We start from the raw sequence: 12692 nt of genomic DNA, 5'->3' as shown, positions 1-12692 counted from the left end.
GTGTCCACTCTTTCAGAGTAAAGGCATCTTTTCACAGACATTTTGTAATAGGCTAGGCTAATAGCCTAAACATCTACTGATGAAAACGTAGCATTTTTCCTTTGCTTTATTTGTTACTTTCTTTGACATTTCAGTCCCATCCAGTGGTGTAGTCTACGTGATACGCAGGTATACGCAGTATACCCACTAAGAAATGATTTCCATATACCCACTTAAAAATGCCCAATGACACGCAACAACGTACTTTCCATTATATTTTTGATATATTTTGAATTTTCATCTGTGCGTTTAATTGCATAATAATACTACTAATAATAAATCCATTTATTTTATATAGCGCTTTAAAAGGTACTCAAAGGCACTTTACAAGGTCAATGAAAAAAAACACAATAACAATAACTGATCGGTAACAGGATCAGGATTAACAACAACAACAATAACAACTAGAGATAACTATTAAAAGGTGCTGCAAAACAGCATAGAAACAGGATTAAAAAACGAACAAAAACAAATGGAAAACAGCTAATTTGGTTACAAGTTAAGAGCCGCTTTAAAGAGATGGGTTGTGAGTGCAGTTTTGAAGTGAGCAAGTGATGTGGAAAGTCTGAGGTTTTGGGGGAGAGAGTTCCAGAGTAAGGGGGCCGCAACGGAGAAGGCCCTGTCCCCCAAGGGTTAGCATAGGCTAAATGAAGTTATTTCCGCCATAAATTGGTATTAAAGTGTATCCAAATGCAGAAAATGAAGTTGCTGATGCTCAAAACTTCCCTGGGGGAGGACACCCAGACCCCCCACTATGATATGCCCCCCATTCCTCAAAGGCAGATTATGGCCCATATATGTATGCCAATATACAGTATATATACAGTACAGTATAACCACTACAATACATTAGACTACACCACTGGTCCCATCATCATACAAAAAAATTTATTTAATGCAAGTTGTAATTATTAAACACTCAATCGACATAATGATTTTCATTAGCTGACAGCTGTGCTCAGAATACCACAGCAGTAATGTGGCTTCACCGAGGTAATCACTGCAACATTGAAAGAAACCTCTGCACAACAAAATGTGACATCAATGTCACATTTGATGTCAACAGAACAGTTGTCCTGCAATCAAACTCCACATCAAGTGCACTGGAAATTCACCAATGTCACATCACATCCTCTAGCCATGATTGAATAGGAGGAGCATACCAGCATACTAAAAAAATAGAAATGCAAAGAAGCAGAAAGCATCTAGATCATGCTCAACAAGTACATGTCCTTCTCACAAAGGCCACTCCTCACTGCATTATGAAAAAAAGCAATTTCCTTTCACTGTGCTGATGCAGTCGCTATCTGTCTCATTGTTTCCTCTCCGCCTCTCATGGTTACCAGCAATGACAGATCTTTTTTTGTGTGTTTTCTTGAGGGTGCTGCAATGATGAGCCGCACTGCCTCCCACCATGTTCTTTTTTTGGGAGTTTTCAAATGTCAGGGATGAAAAGATTTTCACAAAAGACAGATGTGGGAGAAAAATATACTATACTATATATACTATAAGTATTTTTCACCTTCACCCTCTTGTGTGTGTTTACATGCAGTATGCAATGCACTCTGTCATTGTGGAGTATAGTGACGTACAACACGCTCTCTACAAGGTTGGTTTTGCTGGGTTAGTGTTGAACTCTGTGTGCTTCCGAGTGACTATTTACTGGGAATTTAATCTCTTGAATGTCTGCAATTAATCAGATCATTAATGCAGGTGGATTTAGAGCAGTATAATCCTCGGTGGCACATTGTTGCCAGCTTCCCAGATTCAGTTGAGTTCTACTAAATTGTCATGAAGAGTGGAGCAGGTGCAGAAACGCAGGAGACTGCAGGCAAAAGGAACTTGACTAAATCACTTTTTTTTTCAAAGTTTGTGCAGACAAGGAAAAACTGATCATACGTTACAAGAATAAAGGCTCCAACAAAGACTAAACTGAAAACCAGGACTTAAATACAAACTAATCTGACGAGGAAGTGCAGGAGATGGGCAGAGATGCAGAGGGGAATTAGGTGATTAGGCAGGAGAACAGGCAGAGAGCTGATTGGCTGGAGATAAAAAGTCTGGGAGCAGGGAAGGACTAACAAGGCTGATTCAGAGCAGGTGTGTTGGGCAAAGGAGGGGAAGGCAGCAAGGGGGGAAAATACAGCAAACAGAAATCCCAAAAAACTAAATCGTGTGAGTTCAGACCGGAGCGAAAACAGACAAACTAATACATTAATTGTGAGAATAAAAAAACGTAACGATCAACTACATTTCTAAATAATGTAACACATTAAACACATGAATTAAAGGTGTATCTAAACAAATGCAAAGTCACATGTTACATAATACAACACACAATAAAATATATAGTCCATATTGTTGATTTTTTTCCAGTTACAATTATCAAAAAAATAAGTTTATTATACAAATAACCCATTGTATGGAAGCCAAGAAGGTCCATGGTTGCAGATATTTTTTTAATCCCAGTATCTTGAAATCTTGTTAATTATCTCCAGAAAACAAAAGCCTATACATTTTTCTTCTCTTTCTTTTAAACTACAGGATTATTACCTTTTCATTTCAAGACAACAAGTAGATAGATAGTGAGATGTCTTATCATGTCAGTGTGCACAGATCTGTGGCTCTGGCTAATGTAGCATCCATATTTCAGACATAACATTAGAGCCAGAGAATCTTATCATTCATCACTGCTTCAGAGTATACGTTAACGATGCAACCATGTCTCCTAAAAAAATTACATTCCCATACAATGAAACTGCATTCTCAACCATGTTTTGAGGAAACAGCGACCGTTGCACGTGAATTGAAACAAAACTTCTTAGTAATGTTTTGACGATGCTTCGGGTTAAAATAAGTATGTTTGTTAAGTAATATAAGGTACGTATGTAAGTTAAGTATGTTGCATATGTGACGTAGGTTAAGTATGTTACGTAAACAAGTCAACGTTGACTTTTGGTTTCACACATACACAAACAGCGGTCTTCTGGGTGAAAGGTTGTTTGACCCATCCATCCACCTTGACCTCCTCTTTATGCGGACTTCCACGGACTTTGATTAGAAACGTATTTGGGATACATCAAAGGCAAACCTCATCCGGGACAAAATATGTTTCCCTCAAAACATAATTGAGAATGCAGTTTCAGGTATGGGGACGTAATTTTTAGGAGACAGGGTGGAACAAACTCAGACATTGCACATTGTGTGTTTCTGTTAGTGGTAACATTGAAATCAGTCCAGAGGAATGCATTTCAGTGATCCTGTGAATTATTTACTTTAATGGTACCCATTAAGAGGTACTGATCAGTTGGATTTTAGTGATTGTATCACAGGATACAATAACATACCTGAGGGGTTGGTTGGGAGTTGAATAATTCTTTTTTCATTAGTTGTGTTTAAGTAAAAAAAAAATTCCACAAACTGACAATATAACATTGTAAAAAACAACAACAAACGTATATAATGTGTAAATTATATACAATTATACACAATTTTTCAGTTTAAATAAGATCACAATAAGATCGTAATAATATATATTGTTTTTTTATCAGATGCAGTTTATAGTTAACCGGACCTGAATTTATAATCTTTTTTTTTTTTTAAAGTCAAATTAAGTTTATGTTCTCTCTCATTTAACACATTTGTTTTTATATTAAACATATTTTGCATTTGTTTCTTATTATTTATTCTTGTTCACCATTTTAATTCCTACCTGTTGGTTCTTGACATGTCAACATTATACCTTTAAATCCTCTTCATCTGTTATGTTCTTATTGTCTTTATTTTGTGCTGAATCCTGGTAACGTCTCTTGCTGCAATGACCCCATTTTTCCACAGAGATCAGTATATTTTCATCTAATCTTTGACGTCCTTGTGTACATCCTGCTACATTTATTCCTTACTGCGACTGTGACAGTGTTTTGTGAATTTGTGGGATGCTAAATGTCTTCTGACAACCCTGAACCGGGTCTTGCATAGGGAGGCTGAGTTGCCCCGGTTTCATAACCAAGTATTGACAAACTCACCAGAGTGCCTGCAATGCATGACTCATAAAGATATGATTTTTGAAATGCTAATGATGATTATACACGGAGTGGAAAAGCAAGATAGAGACAAAAACAGAGGGTAGAGATACTCTATATCTCGTTGGGTCTTTAGCTTGAGCTGAAAATCAAGGTTTCTTTTTGAATGTATGAGATCGTTTTTTAAATAATCTTACTTTAATGGCTTTAGTATTTCATGACTTTGCGATGAGTCAGAGAGGGAAAGAGAGAGAGAGAGAGAGAGAGAGAGAGAGAGAGAGAGAGAGAGAGAGAGAGAGAGTCAGGCGGTAATGCCTGCAGCAATGTGAGAACGCTCTTCTTACTTTCTTCTCCATCTCTCTCTCTCTTCATCGTATGTGTGTTCATCTCCAGTGCAGTGAAACAGGGCTAAACAAGGTTAAAAAGAAAGTCAAACACACATGGACACAGTTTATCTCCCTCCAGTCATTCCAGCCACATGAGACAACGCTCCAGGAGAGACTCAATTATCTTTGTTGGTAGAATATACTGTAGAAGATACAGTCTTCATCTACATCACTGGTTGATCCACAGGCATGTGGACAGAGGAGGGTTTTCCTTAAAAATGCTTGATGGGGGTAAAATTGGGCTGATGCTATCTGATTGAAGCCAGAAAGTGTGCAGAATGTGGATTAATTTCTGTAAGTGAGCTATCATTCCACACGCTATCTCACTCATCTTTTTTCCATTCTTCATCCACTGAGTCTCTTTCCTTACATCTCCTGTTTTTGTGTACCCTTTCACTCTCGCCCTCATATAATTTGTCTCCCTCTTCTCTCTCATCATCCTCCTGCCAGCTACCCAGCATCTCCTCCTCCTCAATACACCTCCATCATCTTTGCCTTCTTTACCTTTGTTTCTTCATTTACCACATCTTCTCCCTCCTCTTGTTGTCGTCCTTTTTCTTTCCATTCCACTCTGCTTCTGTGTTTCCCATCTCCCGGCATGTTGAGCTGGTGAAGGTCATTTTAGTGTTCAAGGCAGGGGGGAGGGGATGCAGCTTTATGCAACTGCTGCTCTGGATAACTGCAGGAAGGCAGATGAATGGATGATAAGAACAGGAACGTGAAAGCACAGACAGAGGGTGAGGGAGACAGAATTTCCTGCGACCTTTGTCTGCATCCTGATGAGGACACACTGTGCTAGTGTGTGCATGCCTCTCGCTCACGTCAAACTCTGTCTTAGTGGGCATCAAGGCGTGCTGCTGCCATTCCGTGTCCGGCGGACACTAAAAACAGTCTTTCAAAAAGATTTGGTCGTTCATTTTTGCCCGATTTGCCCAAAATTGTAAAAGTGTGAATATATGGTTATTGTTTGTATGTCTGATCTAATGTAAGCTTGCAGGTTTTAGCAGGTCTGGCTATACTATATTTTAGGTTACCAGTTATGTTAGAAAATGTCCGATTCAGGACTGGTACATCCACTGTATCCTGCATGGGAGTCAGCATGGGTGCTGCTACAGTATGTCAGTTATTTTAGTAACTTTAGCAACTTTATACTGCATATTTAGGATGCTTTACAGAGTTTTCGTTTTAAAACGAATCAGCTGGAGATTTTCAACTAACTCACAAAGTTAACACTTACTACCAAAGCTAGCTAGTTCAAGACATGTATAGTTAGAATAGATAGAATTATTATATCATTAAAAATATGCAGTGCAAGGTAATTTTTCTTTTGCTGGTGTATGGTTGGCCTCAATAACCGGTGAGGAATATAACTTTGGCATCCATATGACCCTAAATTTCATCTTTTTGACCAATGTTATTTGTAAAATATGATGACTGTAGGGTTAAAATATGTGGGAAAACAATTCACATCCAAATATAGCTATAATGTCGAGGGAGACAAACAGGCTGCTATAGGAAGCAACATTCAGAGTTTCATATAAGCTTACATCAGAATCAGCTATATGAATACATTTCATTTGACAGGCGCTTGTGGGATTCCATGCAAGAAAGGTTTTTCCCTCTCAGAGGAACAGTTGCAAAAAGCCCACAATGTCAGTCCCCCTGCTGTGTCATTGTCAGACATACTGCTTGCTGCTATCTCTCCTTATGCCCACAGCTAGTGAAAGCTTTGTTGTCACTGGGTTTAAACTGGCTCTGTATTTTGCAAAAACCTGAACTATTCCTTGCCTCCATGAAAACGGTATGAAAAAGACAGAGAAAGAGTTCTGCAGCAGAGCCGAGCCTAACTCCTATCCCTGCTGCTCAAGCCAACGCACTGAATAAACAGTGGAGGCGGCTAATAATCCATGGAATTAAATGAATGAGAGTCATTTCCCTTTGTGGATGTTCTAACTTGACAGTATAATACAGATTAGTGGCACTCTGTAGTGAGATATCATGTAGAAGAGAAGGTGCGTGTTTTCGCATGTAGAGTTAGGCTTACAGATATACCTATGCCTACATATTATAATATGACTTAGCTTCCCCCCACCTTTCTGCCCGTCAAACAGGTAGTGTGCTTCGCCTGTTGTGATTCCCTCAGGGGCGAGGACTGCCCTGGCATTTACACACTAATAAAAACAATCACGGGAAATATGTTAATCTGCCCGGCTGTGGTTGGCTTAAACAAGCTGTGCTCTTTCAAAAAGGCCAGATGCTTCTGTGAGTAATCACCTATGGCAACTGCATCCATTTAACCATTATGGCTCAGTATTTGACCCATGCATGTGTACTTTAAACACTGTGCAGAGTTACAGAGAATGATATCAGGCTTTTCTGCCATTGGGTCACAGAGCTGAGAATATCTATTCATGTCTCCAAAACAGAATTTTTTATCACCTGGGTAACATTTACAGGTAACAACCAAAGGGGGAAAGCATCAGCCGTCACAAAGCGTGTGACAATCAATGTGACAATTACCAAGTGGGAATGACTCTGTTTAACAGTGCAAAATGCTAGAAATGATCAGTTATCCACGCTGGACTAATCCTGGTAAACCAGAACGAATGATGAAATGAGCTGAGCTCTTCTACAGAGCAGTGTATCCAGTATGGCTGCTGGAACTGAGCTGATAATGGCTGCGAGGGAAGGAATTACTCAGGCTCGTACAGACCTAATATGCCTAAGACAGAAAAATACATAGCAAGGTACACACACTATATGGCAGGAATGCATGCAACGTGAATGTCATGCTCATCTACATGAAAATAATATGTTTGTGCACTTCTTGTACAGACTATAGAAAATTATGAAAATGAATCACCTCAGGAAAAATAAGAAGAAAGGAAAAAGAGGAAAAACACACTATATCCACTCCGTTTGTTGTCACAGTTAAAATCCTTTGGTATTGGAGCAGCTAATGAAGCAAGCAATTAATAAAAGTGGCAAAAGGCAAAGTGAACAATACAAAAGATAATAATCAAACTAAATAATTAAAGGGGAACTGCAGTTTTTTTTAGCTTCATGCACCTTAACTGAACAGCGTCCGAGTCATTGGAATGGTTATATGACTTTTTTTCGGGTTGAATGGTGGTCATCTCGCTTCCCCCTAGCGCCTGTGAGCGGAAAAATCACCCTTGCAACTTTCGGCCGGCGAGCCGCCAGCCTCAGCGTCAGGAAGTATTGCGTGATATCAGGTCTCGCGATGTAACAAATTGCTTCATGGCACTACACACATACGCCCATTCAGGAACCAGCTAACAAGGTAGTGATGGAGTTTTTCACACTATCGTCATGGCTGAGCCGGCAAAGAAAGAAGCAGAAAGCTAGGAAAGCATTGTCAGAGGAACAGAGAAAGAGGAAATGGCAGACTGACCGAGCGAGGAGTCAGACTCAAGTAAACATAGGAGCTGCCAAATATCTATTCCGAAGTTGTAGGGAGAGCTCTATAGAAAAACCTGCCAGCAAAACGCAAGAAAACAGCGAAGAAATGGCCAAAACTGCATAGCGCCGCTTTAATACAAGAACATTTGAATATGCAATAAGATTATGAAGAAAACAAATGTCAACAAATGAATAAATATGTGCACATTACTTGCATGGAGGGATGATGATCTTTAGACTGTAATGGAAATCACTATGGTAATCTTCTTGGCACCCACTAAACCCAATCAAATCACATCTGCCATCTTTACACAGTGTAAACAGTTAACTGTCTATTACATTTGAGGGTGATGTCAAGGTCCTTTGCTGGTCTTTAGCCTTTAATTGTGCTCTGTTGTCTGAGAAGATAACACACCAGAATAAAAAGTACATGCTCAAAAACACAAGTTTGAAATGTGTCGGACAAGGGTTTCAAAAATCACACCTTCATAATCTGACACGCAGAAACATTAAGTCAAGTATGTGACCCTTACAGTGACTTTCTCCTTCTAGAAAAAGTGAAAACACAGCAGGGACAGCAGACGTGGATGTTGTAGTCTCCAAGAACCAAAGCGCGGCCATAGTGATGGGTAATGATAAACAGCAGTTTAATATTTGTTTTGGTGGGAATCAGGACCTTAGTGTGGGGTGTGAATCTAAAAAGTTGGGGGAGTTGTTGGGGTTACAAGCAATGGGTAGGATTACTCTTTTCATCATTGTGATGTTACCAGGCAACCAGCGGTGACTTCAGGAATTCCTCCAACAGCTCCACTGGTTGCCAGTCAAGTCACGCATCACCTATAATATCCTCCTGCTCACCTATAAATCTCTCCATGGACTCTCACCACAATACCTCACAGATCTCCTCCACCCCTACACTCAGTCACGTTCCCTGCGGTCCTCTGACAAGGACCTGCTGGACAGCGCCCGCACCAGGTTGCGGACTTTTGGGGACAGGGCTTTCTCTGCCAATGCTCCCACGCTCTGGAATGGAATAGTCTACCACTCCACGTCCGCTCAGTCCCATCCCTGCCCATGTTCAAAAAGCACCTCAAAACAATTCTTTTCACTAAGTCCTTTGACTCCTAATCAGTTTGGCTAGGAGGATCAAATTACGTCAAAACAGGGACATGGGTGTATTTCTGTCCCTGCTCCTTTTTTTGGGGAGGTGGCATGTGGGGGGGGGTAACATGTTGCCAGGAGCAGGAGTGACAACCTTGTGGTTGAAACATGTCTGCCTGTGTGTGTGTGTGTGTGTGTGTGTGTGTGTGTGTGTGTGTGTGTGTGTGTGTGTGTGTGTGTGTGTGTGTGTGTGTGTGTGTGTGTGTGTGTGTGTGTGTGTGTGTTGGGAACGGACTTTATTTAGTCACGCTAAGGGGCAGGACAAAGATACAAAAACAGAAGCAACAGTAAGTGACAGAGAGAAGGAAGGGCAAATGAGGGATTAGTCATTATCAAGATGAGAAGTGTAACACACACACACACACACACACACACACACACACACACACACACACACAGCAGAGCTTCATCACCTCTCCAAAGGTCTCCACCATAGACTGTATATTATTAACAGTCTATGGTCTCCACTAACATTCTCTGCTTCTCTGTATTTGTAGCTCATGGAAATCTACAACCACCTTTGTGTGTGTGTGTGTGTGTGTGTGTGTGTGTGTGTGTGTGTGTGTGTGTGTGTGTGTGTGTGTGTGTGTGTGTGTGTGTGTGTGTGTAGCCTACAGGGCAGACATCTTTGTCCTCAGTTCAATACTGCTGTCAGTGGCCCATGAATTATGGAAGTGTTTGGAAGTGACAAAGCGCAGCTTACAGCCAAGAGACACTTTTATTGAGTTGTGTGATTTGATGTGATGCGTGTGTGTGTGTGTGTGTGTGTGTGTGTGTGTGTGTGTGTGTGTGTGTGTGTGTGTGTGTGTGTGTTATTTTAAGTGTTACCATGGTTGAGATGAAACGACAGATCACCTCTCTCTACTCATCCCCACTTTTCCTATTTGTCTCTCTGTTGAGGCAACACTGCTATCCTCTACCTTAACATACAGCTGTGCCACAACAAAACAAATATCGGTTTGAATGAGGTCTCCTCGCTGACAGCTAGGAGCAAGGCACAGTCGTCCCGGTGACATTGGCTTTACTGGTTATATGGTTATTTTTGTTTAGTTTTTTACATACATATTTTATTTAATATATTTCATAGTTCATATCTGGGTCCTGTTGCTCATTCAAGACCATGTAACTGAAATACTAAATAAATAGATCATGTCACATAAGGTAAACTGTCAGTTTTTGAGGCAGTTTGTTTATTTTCTAGAACAAAACTGTTCCCCATCAGGTTACTATAGCAACACATTTGGATGAAATTTAGAGAAGAAACTTCGAAACCTGATGTGTTAACAAATTGCATGAAGATTTCATTTCTCCATCACTAAAGAATTGCATGACAAATGTATTCAATATTAAATGTAATAAATATTAATTACATTTTTACATGTTAATCATATGAAATGGTTTAAAGGTTTAAGCCAATGTTACCTTTAGGCAGGGAAATGTTGGTGAAGTTCTGGGCTTTGAATTCGTTCACACACACAAAATGTATTATCATCATCACATATTTTTTTTAACATCAGACTCTTTCCAATAATGAATGCTTCTTAAGTCAAACCAAATGCTGTAAACTACCTTTAATGAATCTGTAAGTTACATATTATTTGGTCACAAAAACACAATATACGCTGCAAATGTTATTGATTAAGAAAAACAGTTGTTAGGTTAATTTAGATATTATAGTCAATTTTTGAGCATAGGATGCAATAATTGTTTTACCAAATAAAAAGGAACATGTTAAATATGCATGGTTTAGATTATCACTGTGAAGAATAAACAGTTAAGATATACATTTTAAAAAAACACACAAATAAAATCTCTCCCTGGTGTGTATTTCAGTGACTCTTCTGATCACGTTGAGATATTCCAGAAGAATGCTGAAATGTTAAGCTCTACTCTGACTGCAGCTCCAAAAAGAAAACATGTCTAAACTTTCAGTTTGCCTGTGAAAACGTTGTAATGAAAGCATAACTACATCACAAAAAGAGCCAGGAGGTCTTATAAGCACCACACACATACACACACGTCCTCACAAACGCACATAGTCTGTGGGCATAAACTGAGTGTGTTCCCTGAAATGCCCTAAAGTTGTTATCTTAAAGTGGCATTGTGAAGCTTGAGGGTGGAAAGATGCGTGACTTGTGGAGTAAATTTAGAGTGTCCCTTAAGAGTGTAGTACAGAGCACACACACACACACACACACACACACACACACACACACACACACACACACACACACACACACGGCCAGAACATAATTTTTACTTACTGTGCCATAATTAAGAGATACTCTGGAGAGTTCTTGTTTTTATCATTGCTAACTTAGTATATTTCCCGGAAGGGAATGTGACTCTATACGAGATGATGAATGTGTGAGGAATCAGATCACACACATACATACGTAATGCTATTTTTGCATTATTATTATTATTATTATTATTATTATTATTATTATTATTATTATTATTATTATTATTATTATACATTCTGCCTTCATTTGATATGAAGCATGGTTGCTGTCTGGAATCAAACCAGAGGCATTGTGGTTACATGATCATGCATCAGAAATCACTAGGCAACAACGATACCCCATGCGTTCGCATTATTTTGTAATTCTGTGTCTTCTCAGGTCGGACTTGAGAAGTGCCTAAACGTCCTCAGCTCACCTATCCTCTTCTCCATCGCAGTCCCTTCTTTTTATAGCTCTAACTTTCTAGAACCATCCATAAAACCCACTCAGGTTGAACCTGAGGCTGGCACATTAATGGCCCCATGAGATGCAGCAGTAAATAGAACTGAAACGTGGAGAGGAGAAATGTATGCACCTTTCTCTGCTGAAGTGGAAAACATTGACCCGAGACTAAATCATTGACGAAAAGTGAGGGGGAAAGCACTTGAAGAGATACTTTCACAGAATTACATCTGATTTTCTACAGCATTGGAAAACTAAATCTGTGAAGTTTGTTTAAATGCAATCAAACTGTTGTTTTGCATTCGGACTGACAGCAGTTCAATGAGGAGAGTCAAATGAATAAAGTAAAGAAACAAGTTTGTTATAACAGATTATGTGAATATTAAGTCTTGGCAAAAAAGTCTTTGGCGCTTAGACTCTACAGGGAGATTTCTAACCGAGGAGCAGCAAGATAAATCCCAAGGAAATAATGAGTGAGCATGCGTGAGAGGAGTGAATGGCAGGCTACATAAAGAAAACAATTCCCCCTCCCCATGAATAATAAGAAAAATCCAACAAAGCGCTGGTTTCCAGTGGTTCCTTTTACTAAGCAAAGCAGTGGGATACTTTCATCCAGAGATAGTTAATTCTTTTTACCTTTTCCATCAAAGACGTTCTTATCTAGTCTGATTTTAGTGTGAGGGGAGGATTAGTAATTGCAGGAAAGTTAAATCAAGTTCTTAGGGATGACTGAAGATTTGGATTCATTTAAATTCAACCTCATATTCAAATGGACTTATTTTTTCCTGTACGTTTGCTACTTTATCTGAAATAGCGTTTTAACTCCTATCCTATAATTCTCCAAAGCCTCAACACCCGGCACCAAGTGGTACACAGCACTAGTTCACCACCATGACACTAGTGAAACTGCACCAGGTCTCTGGGCACTATCATTGTCTCTGCACAGGTCAAGATGTCTTCAGCCTCAGCACTTC

The sequence above is a fragment of the Sander vitreus genome, chromosome 11 (assembly GCF_031162955.1).
Source record: "Sander vitreus isolate 19-12246 chromosome 11, sanVit1, whole genome shotgun sequence".
Lineage (NCBI taxonomy): Eukaryota > Metazoa > Chordata > Actinopteri > Perciformes > Percidae > Sander > Sander vitreus.
Note: the sequence above shows the minus strand (reverse complement) of the source record.